This window comes from Nyctereutes procyonoides, unplaced genomic scaffold (assembly GCF_905146905.1).
Source record: "Nyctereutes procyonoides isolate TBG_1078 unplaced genomic scaffold, NYPRO_anot_genome, whole genome shotgun sequence".
In the NCBI taxonomy this organism is placed as follows: domain Eukaryota; kingdom Metazoa; phylum Chordata; class Mammalia; order Carnivora; family Canidae; genus Nyctereutes; species Nyctereutes procyonoides.
In genome coordinates this window covers 6,466,729-6,483,978 of record NW_026575147.1, presented here as the reverse complement: position 1 = coordinate 6,483,978, position 17,250 = coordinate 6,466,729, and the positions used below count along the sequence as shown (strand labels likewise).

At 34.3% G+C, this 17,250-nt stretch overlaps 1 pseudogene; it reads left to right on the top strand.

The window, feature by feature from the left end:
- Positions 1–15,640: 15,640 nt before the first annotated feature.
- Positions 15,641–17,250, top strand: part of LOC129501208 (60S acidic ribosomal protein P0-like) — a 109,691-nt pseudogene continuing 108,081 nt past the window's right edge.

Below are 17,250 nucleotides of genomic sequence, written 5' to 3'. Positions count from 1 at the left end.
GCTGCAAATAAAGTTTCCTTTGTGTGGCAACTTCACCTGGTTTAGTTTGTATCTGTAACTAACTCATATTAGTTCTGTTACAATACAGATTGTAATGGCTAGACTACCAGTAACCATTTGAACCCTGAAGACAAAGAGGACTGAAGAAGGGTGGAGAGTTGAAATGATCCTAGGTCCTAAGGGCTTTGTGAACACTATTTCCACAGCAGCCTCCAGAATTTTATATGAGAAACAAGTGTCTCTCTTGTTTCATAACATTTAACTGGAATCTCTCCCATAGCAGACCTAATTCTTACGACCATATTTTCTATTTCCAAATGTACTCTCATATTATTTATAAGAGAATTACCTTATTTATGTTTTAGCTTCCTGGGTATTTTATCAATGATGTGTCTACACCATCAATCTTCTATCTGAAGTAATGGTTAAGAGCATAGGCTCTGAAGCTTGACCAACTTTGATTTGCCATTTACTAGACGTGTATTTAAGCTCTGTAAGCCTCATCTGGTTTAATATCAAATAGTTAGAATAATAGTACTTACCACATAATGTCATAAGAAATAATTTGATACTGAATAAAACTTATCTCATTTGTGGGCACATATTAAGTGTCCCAAGTTTTTACTACAGGTATATATAAAATTAAAGTTATATATATTTTTGAATTATGAGCTATAGGACAAGCATTGGACCATTAATTTAGGCTGGAGTTTAGTACTAAATAATGGTGGTGATAATTTTATACATGCACACATTCATACACACATCCACAATAAATTGTAAATCCCCAAATATGCAAAAGTCAAAGTTGTCTTTTCTAGGAGAAAAATTGTTCAATGGCCATAATTTAGCAATGGATGCCTACATATAACTAAAGTTGAGCTGATTTTAGTAATTTGAAAAGTAAACCTTACTCTCTATTGCTAGAAAAGAAATATTTTTATGTGTTAGATAAGCTAGATTTAAGAACTTTAGATATATTTAAGTTTATGAAGAAATATTTCATGGGATTCTTTTTCTTGTTTTTTTTTGTCTTTTTATTTTTTATTTTTTTAAATAAATTTATTTTTTATTGGTGTTCAAATTACCAACATAGAGAGTAACACCCAGTGCTCATCCCGTCAAGTGCCCCCCCCAGTGCCCATCACCCATTCCCCCCCACCCCCCACCCTCCTCCCCTTCCACCACCCCTAGTTCGTTTCCCAGAGTTAGGAGTCCTTATGGTCTGTCTCCCTTTCTGATATTTCCCACACATTTCTTCTCCCTTCCCTTATATTCCCTTTCACTATTATTTATATTCCCCAAATGAATGAGAACATACACTGTTTGTCCTTCTCCGATTGACTCATTTCACTCAACATAATACCCTCCAGTTCCATCCACATCGAAGCAAATGGTGGGTATTTGTCGTTTCTAATGGCTGAGTAATATTCCATTGTATACATAGACCACATATTCTTTATCCATTCATCTTTCGATGGACACCAAGGCTCCTTCCACAGTTTGGCTATTGTGGACATTGCTGCTAGAAACATCGGGGTGCAGGTGTCCCAGCGTTTCATTGCATCTGTATCTTTGGGGGTAAATCCCCAACAGTGCAATTGCTGGGTCATAGGACAGGTCTATTTTTAACTTTTTGAAGAACCTCCACACAGTTTTCCAGAGGGGCTGCACAAGTTCACATTCCCACCAACAGTGTAAGAGGGTTCCCTTTTCCCCGCATCCACTCCAACATTTGTTGTTTCCTGCCTTGTTAATTTTCCCCATTCTCACTGGTGGGAGGTGGTATCTCATTGTGCTTTGATTTGTATTTTCCTGATGGCAAGTGATGCAGAGCATTTTCTCATGTGCATGTTGGCCATGTCCAAGTCTTCCTCTGTGAGATTTCTCTTCATGTCTTTTGCCCATTTCATGATTGGATTGTTTGTTTCTTTGGTGTTGAGTTTAATAAGTTCTTTATAGATCTTAGAAACTAGCCCTTTATCTGATACGTCATTTGCAAATATCTTCTCCCATTCTGTAGGTTGTCTTTGAGTTTTGTTGACTGTATCCTTTGCTGTGCAAAAGCTTCTTATCTTGTTGAAGTCCCAATAGTTCATTTTTGCTTTTGTTTCTTTTGCCTTCGTGGATGTATCAAGAAGTTACTGTGGCCAAGTTCAAAAAGGGTGTTGCCTGTGTTCTCCTCTAGGATTTTGATGGAATCTTGTCTCACATTTAGATCTTTCATCCATTTTGAGATTATCTTTGTGTATGGTGAAAGAGAGTGGTCTAGTTTCATTCTTCTGCATGTGGATGTCCAATTTTCCCAACACCATTTATTGAAGAGACTGTCTTTCTTCCAATGGATAGTCTTTCCTCCTTTATCAAATATTAGTTGACCATAAAGTTCAGGGTCCACTTCTGGGTTCTCTATTCTGTTCCATTGATCTATGTGTCTGTTTTTGTGCCAGTACCACACTGTCTTGATGACCACAGCTTTGTAGTACAACCTGAAATCTGGCATTGTGATGCCCCCAGCTATGGTTTTCTTTTTTAAAATTTCCCTGGCTATTCGGGGTCTCTTCTGACTCCACACAAATCTTAAAATAATTTGTTCCAACTCTCTGAAGAAAGTCTATGGTATTTTGATAGGGATGGCATTAAACGTGTAAATTGCCCTGGGTAAAAGCTAACCTTACACATATAGGAGTTAGAGAAAAAACAGCAAATAGATCCTACACCCAGCAGAAGAAGAGAGTTAATAAAGATTCGAGCAGAACTCAATGAAATCGAGACCAGAAGAACTGTGGAACAGATCAACAAAACCAGGAGTTGGTTCTTTGAAAGAATTAATAAGATAGATAAACCATTAGCCAGCCTTATTAAAAAGAAGAGAGAGAAGACTCAAATTAATAAAATCATGAATGGGAAAGGAGAGATCACTACCAACACCAAGGACATACAAACGATTTTAAAAACATATTATGAACAGCTCTACGCCAATAAATTAGGCAATCTAGAAGAAACGGACGCATTCCTGGAAAGCCACAAACTACCAAAACTGGAACAGAAAGAAATAGAAAACCTGAACAGGCCAATAACCAGGGAGGAAATTGAAGCAGTCATCAAAAACCTCCCAAGACACAGAAGTCCAGGGCCAGATGGCTTCCCAGGGGAATTCTATCAAACGATTAAAGAAGAAACCATACCTATTCTATTAAAGCTGTTTGGAAAGATAGAAAGAGATGGAGTACTTCCAAATTCATTCTATGAGGCCAGCATCACCTTAATTCCAAAACCAGACAAAGAACCCACCAAAAAGGAGAATTACAGACCAATATCCCTGATGAACAGGGATGTAAAAATTCTCAACAAGATACTAGCCAATAGGATCCAACAGTACATTAAGAAAATTATTCACTATGACCAAGTAGGATTTATCCCCTGGACACAAGGCTGGTTCAACACCCTTAAAACAATCAATGTGATTCATAATATCAGAAAGAGAAAAACCAAGAACCATATGATCCTCTCATGAGATGCAGAGAAAGCATTTGACAAAATACAGCATCCATTCCTGATGAAAACTCTTCAGAGTGTAGGGATAGAGGAAACATTCCTCAACATCTTAAAAGCCATCTACGAAAAGCCCACAGCAAATATCATTCTCAATGGGGAAGCACTGGGAGCCTTTCCCCTAAGATCAGGAACAAGACAGGGAGGTCCACTCTCACCACTGCTATTCAACATAGTCCTGGAAGTCCTAGCCTCAGCAATCAGACAACAAAAAGACATTAAAGGCATTCGAAGTGCCAAAGAAGAAGTCAAACTCTCCCTCTTCACTGATGACATGATACTCTACATAGAAAGCCCAAAAGCCTCCACCCCAAGATTGCTAGAACTCATACAGCAATTTGGCAGTGTGGCAGGATACAAAATCAATGCCCAGAAGTCAGTGGCATTTCTCTACCCTGACAATGAGACTGAAGAAAGAGAAATTAAGGAGTCAATCCCATTTACAATTGCACCCAAAAGCATAAGATACCTAGGGATTATTTTCTTTAACACTACATTTTATTGTTTTTAATACATATTTATATATAACTAATAAATCACAAAATTTTTCAGTGATACATAAAAATACTTTCATAGTCAATTTTTATTTATGGATGTGTCTTTACCAACAAGTATGATACACTACCAATGGCTTTAGAACCATTTTTGTAAAGTTGAAAGAAAAGGCACCCTCTGTCCCAACACATTTTTTTCCTGCTTTATGGATATTACTTGTAAATTTTTGGAGGCTTTGAGTCTGTCTTGATTGAGTAAAAGATAGATGAACTTAAACTAAAAATTATTAAAGACTTATATAATTTCTTATTCTCTTTAAAACACCAAATTATGTATTAAAGAAGTCTGCCTTTGTATTCTAGGGGTAAACTAATTGCCAATGTGCCATTTATTCCTTTTCAGCAAATACTATATGGAACACAATTTTCTGCCTGACACAATTCCTTTAATTTTTACCAAGAAAAATGTGTTCAACTAAAGAGAACAATCAAATCATTTTCTATTTCAAATTGATATCATATTCTCTTTGTCTATTTCCAGTACTTCGTACATAATATAACGATTTTCTGCTTGTTTAAATATGGTTTCTTATCACAAACTGATTAGCCAATGTAAAATATATGAGGCTAAAAAGATTTGTAAATGTTCTCCATCCTAAGTCTTTTAAGTATTTCCAGTTTGCATAAATATTCTTATCCTTGCCAAACTTATATGGATAATAAAAAGCCCAAATGAACACAAACTATTTTATGCTATTGTTTTTGCACTGTATGTGAACTAATTTTTCCAGAGGGGAGAAAGCATGTGAATTAAATTCAGGTTAAAAAAATCCTGTGGCAGACTCTCTTGCTTATATTGATTAAGTAATTCAGAATTGTACTGAAGACAGACAGTAAAAAGCACCAATAATAATAGAAAGTATTCGCTGTGTATCTTAATATGCCAGGCACCGTTCTACACATTTTCCTATATTCATTCATTTAATTAGTACAATCATGCAAAGAAATGGATGGGGTTAATTGCAGTCCATTTTATAGATGAGAAAGGTGTCAAGGAGAATGGCAATCCAAGGTCTAACATTATAGAAGAGATGGAGCCAGATGTCAAGCTCAGGTTATAAACCAAAATTTGTGATTTTCACCAAATACTTAATTGCCTCTTAAATGTTGCATTTCTTCTAATTTTTAAAGCATTTTTTCATGTTTTTTTTTTAAAAGGTAAGATTAGAGATTGTACATAACAACTTTAAAAAATCACTCGGTGCAAACACCACCCTAGCACAGGAAATCAGCACTATGACTCAATGTCAGAGGGCAGATTTCTGTTTCTGGCAGCGACGTTATCCAAATGATCAGAAGAAACAAGTGACAGAGCACAGCTAGATTTCCTGGGTAAAATATAAAAATATAACCTTTTAAAATTATAGCTAACTGAGCTCACAATAGAGTAATGTTAATTACTCGAGGCCCAGAAGAAGAGGGCATTAGATATAAGAATAGTAAGTTAATACAAAAGCTAAAACAACCAGTGTATAGCTTCTGATCTTATTAAGCAAAAAGCTTATTTGCTGGCAGTTTGGGTTTCAATAATGGCTCTCTAAACAGGAAATAAGACCTTAAGTTGGACAGCTTCAAGGAGGGGAACACGGTGCACGCGCACACGCATGAACACACACACACACACACACACACACACAGTTTAAGTAGGTCTCTCAAAGGCTTACATTCAAGTGAATTGGTGGACTAGAAAAAATGTTCCTGCTGGCAAAGGCAAAACTACAAGTTAACTTCCTCTTTTGGCCTAGGATCTGGTGGGGAATAAACCTCTCCCATGAAAAATCCCAATGACACCCCACTCTTAGGAGTTAGGAATTTAACTTTACGATTTCCACATGGTCTGGAGAAAATAAGTCAGTCAATAAGTTCACTTATAATCTTCCCCAGTTGATAGCAAGCTAGAATGCCTGGATGAATTAAGCCCAGATATTCTCCTGATATACAGACCCTCAACCAATCTTCACAGATGTCAGACTCACAAACTAAATCTTGGAAAACCTGAGCTCACCATTTAAAATGATCAGATGCATGAAGACACAAACCACAGTGAGTGAGAACCATCAAAAACACAAAGAAAAGAACTCAAACACCAATAGCACAGGGTAATGAAAATACAAATAATTGGTTGAAGAACACAGAATGAGTATGTTTAAAAAATAGAATTGAGGACAATAGAAAGACACATGGTATCATCAAAAGAGAATGGGCAGTGGGACGCCTGGGTGGCTCAGTGGTTGAGTGTCTGCCTTGGACTCAGGGCATGGTCCCGGGACCGGGATTCAGTCCCACCTTGGACTCCTTGTGGGAGGCCTGCTTCTCCCTCTTCCTGTGTCTCTGCTTCTCTTTCTCTCTATGTATCTCATGAATAAATAAATAAAATCTTAAAAAAAAGAGAGAATGGGCAGCTATAAAACAAACCTACAAAAGAAAAATATAATAATTTAATTTAAAAAATTCAATAGATATGCTAAATAAATAACAAGGATAGAGAACTAGTACACTAATAAACATACATGCAGAAAATAAATAATAGAAATTTGACAATATGTATATATATATGCATTTGCACAGGTTCTCCTTTTCCTGAAGCAAAATATCAGATGCTAATACCTGATTGGGAACTGCATTGCCAGGGAAGTATAAATTAATGGAAAAAGGAAGCTAAGCAGAGAAGTGGAGAAAACAAATATAAGCAAATGTGTTGAGCATGTTGCTGAGCTAGTCACAATTTCATGATGAATTGAGCCATGGGTTATGCCTAAATCAGGAGGAGAAAGAAATAAGTGCTAACCTGGACCACTGGATTCCTTTAAATATTTGTCAAAATGTACTACTTAGGGGGTAAGCTTCATACAGTTTCAGGTCTATACACATGTATGGATATCAACTAGATCTCACAGTGTCTCATGTCTCAGAAGCCACTGAAAGCCCTGAGGTGATGCAAGAGGCACAGGGTAGACGCATGAAATTAGTGCTAATTAGTACTGTGGGTTGGATTATTTAGTGGCAGGAGGGCCTAGGAGCAGTCCCCTCAAAAGATCGCCCTGCCTATAGAAATGGTGCTTAGTGACCTGACTCTAAGGCAGAGAAGTAGCATGAACCATCTCTATAGCCTTTCAATCAGAAGCACATACTGAATCTAGCTGCCTACAAATAGTTTCTTGTTTGCTAATATTCATAAATATTCTGTGTTAGAATACAAAGGAAGTCTAACATTCATCTAATTGATGTCTCTGATGGATATAACATAGAGAAGGGAAGAGAGGTCATGCTAAAGATGATAAGGACTAAATATCTTTAGAATTGAGGAATGATGTAAAAGTAGAGAATCAGATTTCTCAACAGCAATAACAGAGGGGGGAAATTATGAAATAATGCCTTTGATATATTAAACAAAAGGATCTCAGCTTAAAATTCAAATATGTTCATGTATAATAGAGTTATGAGGGGGAAAAAGGACATATTCAATTACTGAAAATTTACCACTAGAATATTTTCATTAAGGGGTTTTAAAAGGATAAGGAAAAAAAGTTAGAAAAGATTGATATAGAAGAGTAGTGAGCAAAGAAATTGGTTAGAACATGTACAATATAAACAAAAACAGAGTGTACAAAATAATAAGTTCTATAATAAGAATAAAGAGAAAAAGACAAAATGAAATTTAAATAATGCCTAATTACAACTTTATATAAAATGGAAGAGTAACAAAGCTAAAATACTATATATTTTCTGAACTGCTTTTAGAGTGGGATAGAGATAAGAGATATCAGTATTGTCAAATCAGCTATGAATGATAGTGTGTTAAGAATCACCACAAATGGGGATCCCTGGATGGCTCAGTGGTTTAGTGCCTGCCTTTGGCCCAGGGCATGATCCTGGAGTCCCAGGATCAAGTCCCACATTGGGCTCTCTGCATGGAGCCTGCTTCTCCCTCTGCCTGTGTCTCTGCCTCTCTCTCTCTCTCTCTCTCTGTATCTCTGTATCTCATGAATAAATAAAATCTTTAAAACAAAAACAAGAATCACCACAAACATGAAAATAGACTTTATCATTTCCATTACTGGTGAAAATTGAATATTTTAATAAATCAATCCAAAAGGAGGAAGACTTCTACAATATAGAATTAAAGTTTAGAAAAGCAGAGTAAATAGAAAACCCACATTAAGTGACAGGAATTTTTACAAAGATATCAGTTATTAGCTTAAGGTAGTTAAATTAACACTTCAGTTAAAAATAGTGACTTTCAGGCTTCATTCAAAATATAAATACTAATAAATAAAAAGCTGGTAGGGCTACAATAATATCAAGAATGGAAAAGAAAATGAAAATAGGAAAATTAATGAAGTAGGAAATGAAGACAATTCAGAGGACCAATAAAGACAAGAAGATAATTCCTGAAAAATTCAAAAGATTACTAAATCTTCAAGTTCTGGAAAGAATATTCCTGATTAAAAAAAAATTTAAGAGTAAAAAGCAATAAAATTACAAACATAATAGAACTTTAAAATTTAATGGGGAAACATAAACTACATTGTGACAATAAGTTTGAAGTCTCCCTTTACATAATAGTAAATGCTTTTACATAAAAAAATTGTTATTTTCTTTCAAAAATATATAGAAATCCCAAATGCATATATAAATTATCTCTAGGTCTAGAATTTGATTCTAAAATCTATGTGGGGATCCCTGGGTGGCGCAGCGGTTTAGCGCCTGCCGTTGGCCCAGGGCGCGATCCTGGAGACCTGGGATCGAATCCCAAGTCGGGCTCCCGGTGCATGGAGCCTGCTTCTCCCTCTGCCTATGTCTCTGCCTCTCTCTCTCTCTCTCTCTCTCTCTCTCTCTGTGACTATCATAAATAAATAAAAATTAAAAAAATAAACAAAAATTAAAAATAAAATCTATGTGGATATGGTGCACCTGGATGGCTCAGTAGGTTAAATCAACTCTCTTGATTTTGACTCAGGTCATGATCTCAGGGTCATGAGTTTCAGTCTGACTCCATGCTAAGAATGGAGCCTGCTTAAGGTTTTCTCTCTTTCTCCCTTGCCCTCTCCACTGTGCACGTGTGTGCCCACATCTAAATAAATAAATAAATAAAATGTATGTGTCTGTAAGGGCCACTATTAAGTCAAATTTGAAGAAAACCAACTTGGGAGAACTAATGTGGTAGTCATACATGTGGTGTTGATAGAGGGATAAATAAAACCAAATGAAGATTGAGAATTAAGATTAAAAAAAAACTATACATATATGGGAACTTAATATGTATTATAGATGACAATGAAGGTCACTCAGGTCAAGATGACTATTCAAGAATAATGCCTAGGAAAAGTTTATTCCCATAGGAATCAATAAAATTAGATATCAACTTTCTGTCATAGACAAAAAACTTATATCTGCAATTTAAAGATTTAAATGAAAAATTCAAACATTAAAATTAGTAGAAGTAAATATATGAATATATTAATAAGACCTCTTGGTAAAGGAAACCTTAACAAGACATAAAGAATATAATCCCCAAATTAAAGGATTGATAAAATTGATCATGTTTGTCATAAACTGTGTGATGTGAATAATTCTACCAAAAAGTGAAAATACAATTCATTGACTATGAAATAGTCTGTATAACACATATTGCCCGTAAAGAGATTAGTTTTTAGACAATATCAAGACCACTTGCAAATCAATAAAATATAGAAAATGAGGGGAAAATGAGCAAAATGCATGAAAAAGCAATTCACAAAGAAAAACAGGAAGAGCCAATAAAAAAGGAAACATTATTAAACTCCACTAATAGACAAATAAATTAATATTTAAAACATGATGAGATTCCATTCACATCTATCATGTTGACAATAATATAAAAGTTTGGTAATGTCAAATTATGGAGAGGGGATGTGGTGGTAATTTAAATTTATTGAGAGCACTTTAGAGAGAAATCTAGTAAATAATATTAACTCCTATAATCTAGAGAAACTTTTATACAAGGATATATTCATAAGAAAATTCATAATACAAGTATTATTTCTCACAGCAGAATAATTATATACAAAATACTGTCTTTTTATAGAAGGATGGGAAAATAAACTGATGTTTTCTTGACTGAATACTGTACAGTATAGAAAATAAATGCATTAGACCTATACATGTCAACATGAATGAATCTCACAAAAAACAAAAAAATCCCCAAATATATTGCTACACCAAAAATTTGCAGAATAATGCATATTCTGATTTCATTTATATGCATATTAAAATTTATCAATGTTGTACATGGTTTATTTATTTTTTGTTTGTTCTTTGTACATGATTTAAAGATACATATATACATCCTTAAATATCCATATATCTATATATCCATGTCTGTCTACCTACCTACCTGTCTGTCTACCTACCTCCTTATCTATCTAGTTTTAGAAAAGAGAATGGGATGTTATTGGGAGGCATACCCAGGAGACTCCAATAGAGTTTATAATATTTTATTGTATTAGTTGTATAGTGGTCATGTGAATGTTGTTCTCTATGTCTTTTGTGTGCTAGAAAAAGTTTATAATGGATATTAGATAATAAAACAATCAGGGAAACATGTAAATGTCTGCTTAAGTCAAAAAGTTGGAAAACAGTGGCTGGTATTGATTATCATAATTAACTGAAACCTATGGACACCGTGTATTAATATTCAAAGCATCTGAATATAATGAAATTCACTTAAATTTAACATTCATTTGAACATAATTTTTAAATGAATAAAATAATATATCAGTCACTGTCATTTTTTATGTAGAATGCAAAAATGCACATGCACAACTTCCTGGAGATTATAACATGGGTATTTTATAAATAACATAATTGTTTTCTGAATAGCTGAAAAATCCTATCCAACAAATTATTCTTTTCTTTCTCTAAGCTATTCATTGTTTTTTTTCTCATCCTTTGGTGTCCTGTTGGTTCTTTGACTAATACGCGATGAATTTTCTGTCATTTCTGCATCATTCACACATTAACCTCCTTGTCAGCCTCATCACACTCTTTTGACACATTGTATTAATAATGTTGACTGTGATAGAAGATGGAGTATCCATCATTTTTTCAAGAATTTATGCTAACTTGGGTTAAAAATTTATTTTATGCTATTAAGCACTTCATCAGTCACAATACCTTGACATGCTTTGCTAAAAACTAAACTTCAGACTCCCATTGGGACATCTCCCAATTCCCATTCACTAATAGTGTAAAATTTCACATGAGTAGGAAATACCAGCATGAAATGTTCTCGTGGCAAAAGTAGTGCTGCTGAGTTGAATCAAACCTTTTAGCTTTAATACTATTTTCATATAGGAAATAACAGGGATAGAAGACCAAGTTAAACCTCACCACAAGGAAGCAATCAGCCAGATCCAAAATGTGGACCATTCTATGGGGCACAAAACCCAGCTTCTTCACTAATTAATGTCTTAAAAATTAAAAGGCATAGATTCTTAAAATCTCTTGAGATATAATATTCAAATGCAATGGGAAGTTATGTTTAGTTTAGTTAAAAATAAGTAAAATGTTGGGAAAAACTCATTGAAACAATCAGAAAGAGGGAAATAGGGACTGGGTATTAAATTATACAGATATTTTTGTTTATTTTGTTAAATGAATAATGGCATAGGAGTTATTAAAAATATTGATATCACTATGAGGTAATACTAAAGTATATGAAAACATGTGAATTGCTTTAAGCCCTTCCTAAATTAGTTCTGATTCTTTTGGTTAATCCTATTATCCAGAAGTTTCATTATTTCATTGCCAGTTTGAAAAATATTATTTTGGATTCCCTTAGGATACAGCATAGTGCTATATGCATAGAAGACTTGAAAAATATTTAAATGAATAAATGTGGGAAACAATTTCGACTATTGGTAAGTAAAATATCTGTTTTTCAAGCAATAGGCATATATATATATAAATGTATATAAAATATATATTTGGTAATGACATATATACTAATTATATAAATGTACAATATATACAAGATATAATGCATATTAATATCTATTTATGACTGTTGCTTAAAATATACATGCTCAGATATATGCTAATGTGTGTGTGTGTGTGTGTGTATGCATGTAAAATTTTAAAAGCCCAGGAATAATGGAATTCTCAGTACCAGAAGTCCTCATTATACAAAACATGATTTTTTTCTAAATGCATATTTGGCACACAAAATGCAATAGTTAGACAAGTACTATCAAAACTGAATAATGTTAGCTTAATAGTAAAGTTTTTTTATTTTAAATATAAATTCTGATAAGCAATATTTCTAAATATGACGTGTACTATGACCCACATACAAACAGCACAGGTAGCTTATTAAAAACTTAACGTAAAGAGAGCTAAATAAAATTTGTGCTAGTTATCTACAATTGTTTGGAAGCCAAAACATATCTTTATTTTAGAATCTATTTCTTTTTCTTTTTTTTTTTTTTAGAATCTTCTTCTTAATGTGATTCTGGAAATTACATTTCTCACATTCCTTAGTTGACATTCTGTTAGATAATGCTAATGGCAGGAACTAAACAGAGACTGTACTGCAAAGGGACTTCCTTTCTGCTTTCCAGTCACTATGTTGTTCTAATGACAGACAGCAGTTAGCTCCAGCCTGCAGTTTCTTTTCGCACTCACATTCCAGGTTTGCCATGTCCTTTTAGCAAATTAGACTACCAGGCACATTGTAGACTTCATCCTCTGCTTGCACATTCCCTAAAGGTCCAAGTACTAGTCCCCATCCTTTTCTCAGAAGCCCAAGCACCTCTTAAGCTTTGCTACCTCTTCTCTCCCTCCAACATCAAAGAGCTGTATTAATGGATCTCTGTCTTGCTGTTCCTGGATTTAATTATTTTTATTTTTATGTTTATTTATTATTTATTTATTTATTTATTTATTTATTTATTTATTTATTTTTTTACCAGCTCTAGAAGTGATTACTGCTTTCTGCAGTTATAAACTTCAGGTTACTTAGGGGTTTTTTTTCTGCTCTTTGAAATTTCCAGTATCAGGGTAAACATATACTCTTTGCTTGAAACATTTAATAATAAAAAACTCAAATTAAGCACATTCCAAGATGGGCATCTTAGCATGTATTTAAATCTTCCATTTTATCAAATTACTTTTCAAATGATGAAGGGAATGCAGAACTGACACAGGGTGAGTGGCAAATACTGTTTGCTCCAAATCAAGGAAATTTTCTAAAAGATTTTGAGTGTCTAAAAAAGACCGAAGGAAAGGCTAAAAACGATATGAAATTCTGGAGTTCTTGGGCTGACTCAGGAAACTCTGAATCTGTAGGAAATGCTTTCCAGTAGAATTCCTGTAATATCACATAGTAGAGATCAACAAACTATGGCTGATGTGACAAATGTATCCGCTGTCTGCTTTTGTAAATAGAGTTGCATTGAAACTCATTTATGTATTGTCAGTGGCTGCTTTTGCACTATAAAGGTAGAGGTAAATAATTGTGACAGACCATATGCCATGAAAACCTAAAATATTGACTATTTAGTCCTTTACAGAAAAGTTTGCAAATATGGTCAAAACCAGATCCATATGGTATGATGTCATTTGTATTGAACAAAGCTTTACCTCAACATTAATTCCAAATATTAGGACAAGTGGAAGAATTTATACAGCTAAGACATTGTATTATTTCATCCACTATAGGTTTCATTAAAGGCCAAGGGGCAGCAGGTTGAACGCAAAGGTAGAAGCCACTGCTGAAAGTTGCTTCAAAGAGTAAATCATGATATTTGGAAAAGGAAGATATCACTAAAATAAAAAAAAAAGTTTAAAAAAAATAATAAAACTAGGTTACCACTGGAAATAAAAGAAACATTTTAGCCTCTAGAGATACCAAAGATATGAGAGAGTACACAGACAATTGAAGATTTAAATTGGCAAATTGAATCTAAGCTTTTTCCATCTTGCTTGTCATGAAAGATTTAAACAACTCAATGCAGTCTCCAAGAGAATTCCCAATGGTGTGAAAAGTAGCCATTCATCTGTAAGAATAAGAAGATATTTGTTCACTGGGCATATGAATAGATTTATCAGTTGAGAAAAGAGGACCCATCTTTGAACCCCATGCTAATACTTTTTAGAAACAGATCTACAAGGACGCCTGGATGGTTCAGGTTGAGCATCTGCCTTTGGCTCAGGGTGTGATCCCGGAATCCTGGGATCCAGTCCTGCTTTGGGCTCCCTGTGGGGAGCCTGCTTCTACCTCTGCCTATCTCTCTCTCTCTCTCTCTCTCTCTCTCTCTCTCTCATGAATAAATAAAGTCTTTTAAAAAAAGAAACATCTACAATGGAAAATGATAAAACTAAATGGTATTTGTAGTTGCCGTTCTCAATGTAATTTGGAGGGCATTATATATATTATGACAATAAGAAGTAATGAAAAGATAATGCTCTGAGTGAGGAAAATTGATTCAGAGGGAAAGGCTGCCCTTTTAAAATACATAGTAGAGGCAGTAAACCATAGATCTCAAATTCAGTGAAATTAATTAATTAATTAAAGGAATTCTCCTAGAATTTAGATAGAAAGGATTCAAAGACAAGAATGAGAAATGATAAATCAGATGGGTCTTTGTCCTTAACTAAGTCTGGAGTTTCAGACTCAAACATTCATCTGCCTAGTTGACAATTCCACTTGAATATCTAATAGGCATCTCAAATTTAACAAGATCAAAACAAAATTCTTGGGTCACCTGGGTGGCTCAGTGATTGAGCATCTGCCTTTGGTTTAGGGCATGATCCTGGGGTCAGGATTGAGTCCCACATCTGGCTCCTTGCTGGAAGCCTTCTTCTCCCTCTGTCTGCGTCTCTGCCTCTCTCTCTCTCACTGTGTGTCTATCATGAATAAATGAATAAAAATCTTTTTAAAAATCTCTTTATTTCTCCTTTATTTGCTCTCAAACTCGCTCCTCTCAGTTAATATCATTACTCTACAGTTGCTCAAGGCCAAAATCTAGAAGTCATTGATTCCTGTGTTCCCTGCAACCCCACAAGGAATCCATCAACCCATTCTGCCTAAACATCTCTAAATCACGAACACCTTCTACACCTTCCTTCCACCTCTGCCTTGTTGGTCCAGGTCAACATTATCTCTTATCTGAATTGATATAAACCCCTGTTCGGGGCTCCTTGTGTCCATGCCAGTCAGCCATCAATCCATTCTCCACAGAAATCAGTAACCTTTTAAAAGTGTAAATCACATCATGACACTTTCCCACCAGAATCCTCAAATTGTTTCTCTTTGTAAGAACAAACAGCAGTAATCTAAAGACAACGATGGGATGGGTTTTATTTTTCATAAAAACAGATGGGACATCTAGGAGAACAGAACCTCAAACCTACATATATATCTACAACAAAAGTATAAGGTAACATATTCCCACAAACCTCAAAATATAATCAGGTGGTGAGAAACCACAAGAACTAAACACCAGCATTTATCAGTATTTGTGCAGACAGGAGCATGGGAACGAACAAGCATGATAATAGAGGAATCCCCAAATAGTCAAGAACTCCTCACTGGAAAAGGAGGGGCCAATTTGATAACAGGAGCTAAAATGGAGATGGGTTTCAGCCAGACTAATTCAGAGGTGAGTGCCAGGGTCCCACAACCAGTTATTGTTCCCTTCTAATAATCATAACATCAGAGACTGTAGACTGTAAACTAATATGTATAAAATTGCTAAAAACAAGAAAGAAGATTCAAAACATGAGAGCACAAAAAAGGCTAGGGAAATATGAAAAATAAAATAATTGAACTTAGGGGTTGAAAAAGAAATTTTAAATATTTTAAAGAACTAAAGACAAAATTAGTAAATGACAAGACAGATGTGAAGCCCACAGTGCAGCACAGTGCTAAAGAGATAGAAATTATATATATATATATATATATATATATATATATATAATAGTTTAAGAAATAAAGGACAAAGAACATGAAGGAGAGATAAATGCAAAGTGATGCAGTTTTACATTTTTCATAACTGAATAAGATATGAATGCGTAGATGCAGACATCACAAGAAGACCTAAATGAGATAAAGTGAGCTCCACATCTAATCTCATGGGAGTCAATCTGTAGAACACAGAAACAATGAGTAACTTTGATCAGTGAGAAACAACTAAAAAGCAATAAAGAAAAATCAACTGGGCTGTTTATTTTTCATTTTTAAAAAGTATTTATTTATTTGAGATTATTTATTTATTGAGAAAGAAAGAGAGAGAGCATAAACAGGAGGGGCAGAGGGAGAGGGAGAGAGAATCCTAAACAGACTCCTTGCTGAGTGCAGAGCCTGCCTTGGGCTTGATCCCAGGACCCTGAGATCAGGACTTGAGCCCAAATCAAGAGTCAGATGCTTAACCAACTGTACCACCCAGGTGCCCCTGGACTGACTCTAACATACTGAGAGAAAATAGCTTCAACTTAGAACTTATACTCAGCTAAACTATCACGTAAAAAGCAATTAAATAACCAGATAAGTAAAAAAAAAAAAAAAAAAATCTTTATACAAATCAAAATCAAATCTACCAACAGAGTTTTGCTGAATATCTCCAATAAGATATTTATGGAGAATGAAATTAAATCCAGTAAGAACTGATAATGAAAGTTTAAACTGATACAAAGATAAATTGCTATTGTATATTAAATTAAAAAAATGTTCATGCTCTTTGCACCAGGATTTCCTTATCTGTAAGTGTTATTTTAATAATTCTGCTATGTGTATGTGCAAATATTTTCCCACAAGAACATTTCAAATTTTTTCATTATATTGAAATCAGAAACATTTTTGACCTTCAACAAGAAGAGACTTGTGAAATATACTGTGAAATATTGAAATGCTATGCTATCATTAATCATGTTTTTATTTTAAAAATCTGTCTAAAAGCATGGATAGATATCTCTGGCATATTATTTTCAAAAGCAGCCTATACTCTTGTACAGTTTGTTGAAATATTACTAGGGACATATCCTCTAAAATATTTAGATTATTTATCACTGGTAATGGAATTGTGAGTACTTTCAAATTGCTTTTTTGTGCCTGACAATATTTAAAATTATTTCTATGCTCAACTTTTCCCTTTGTACTCAA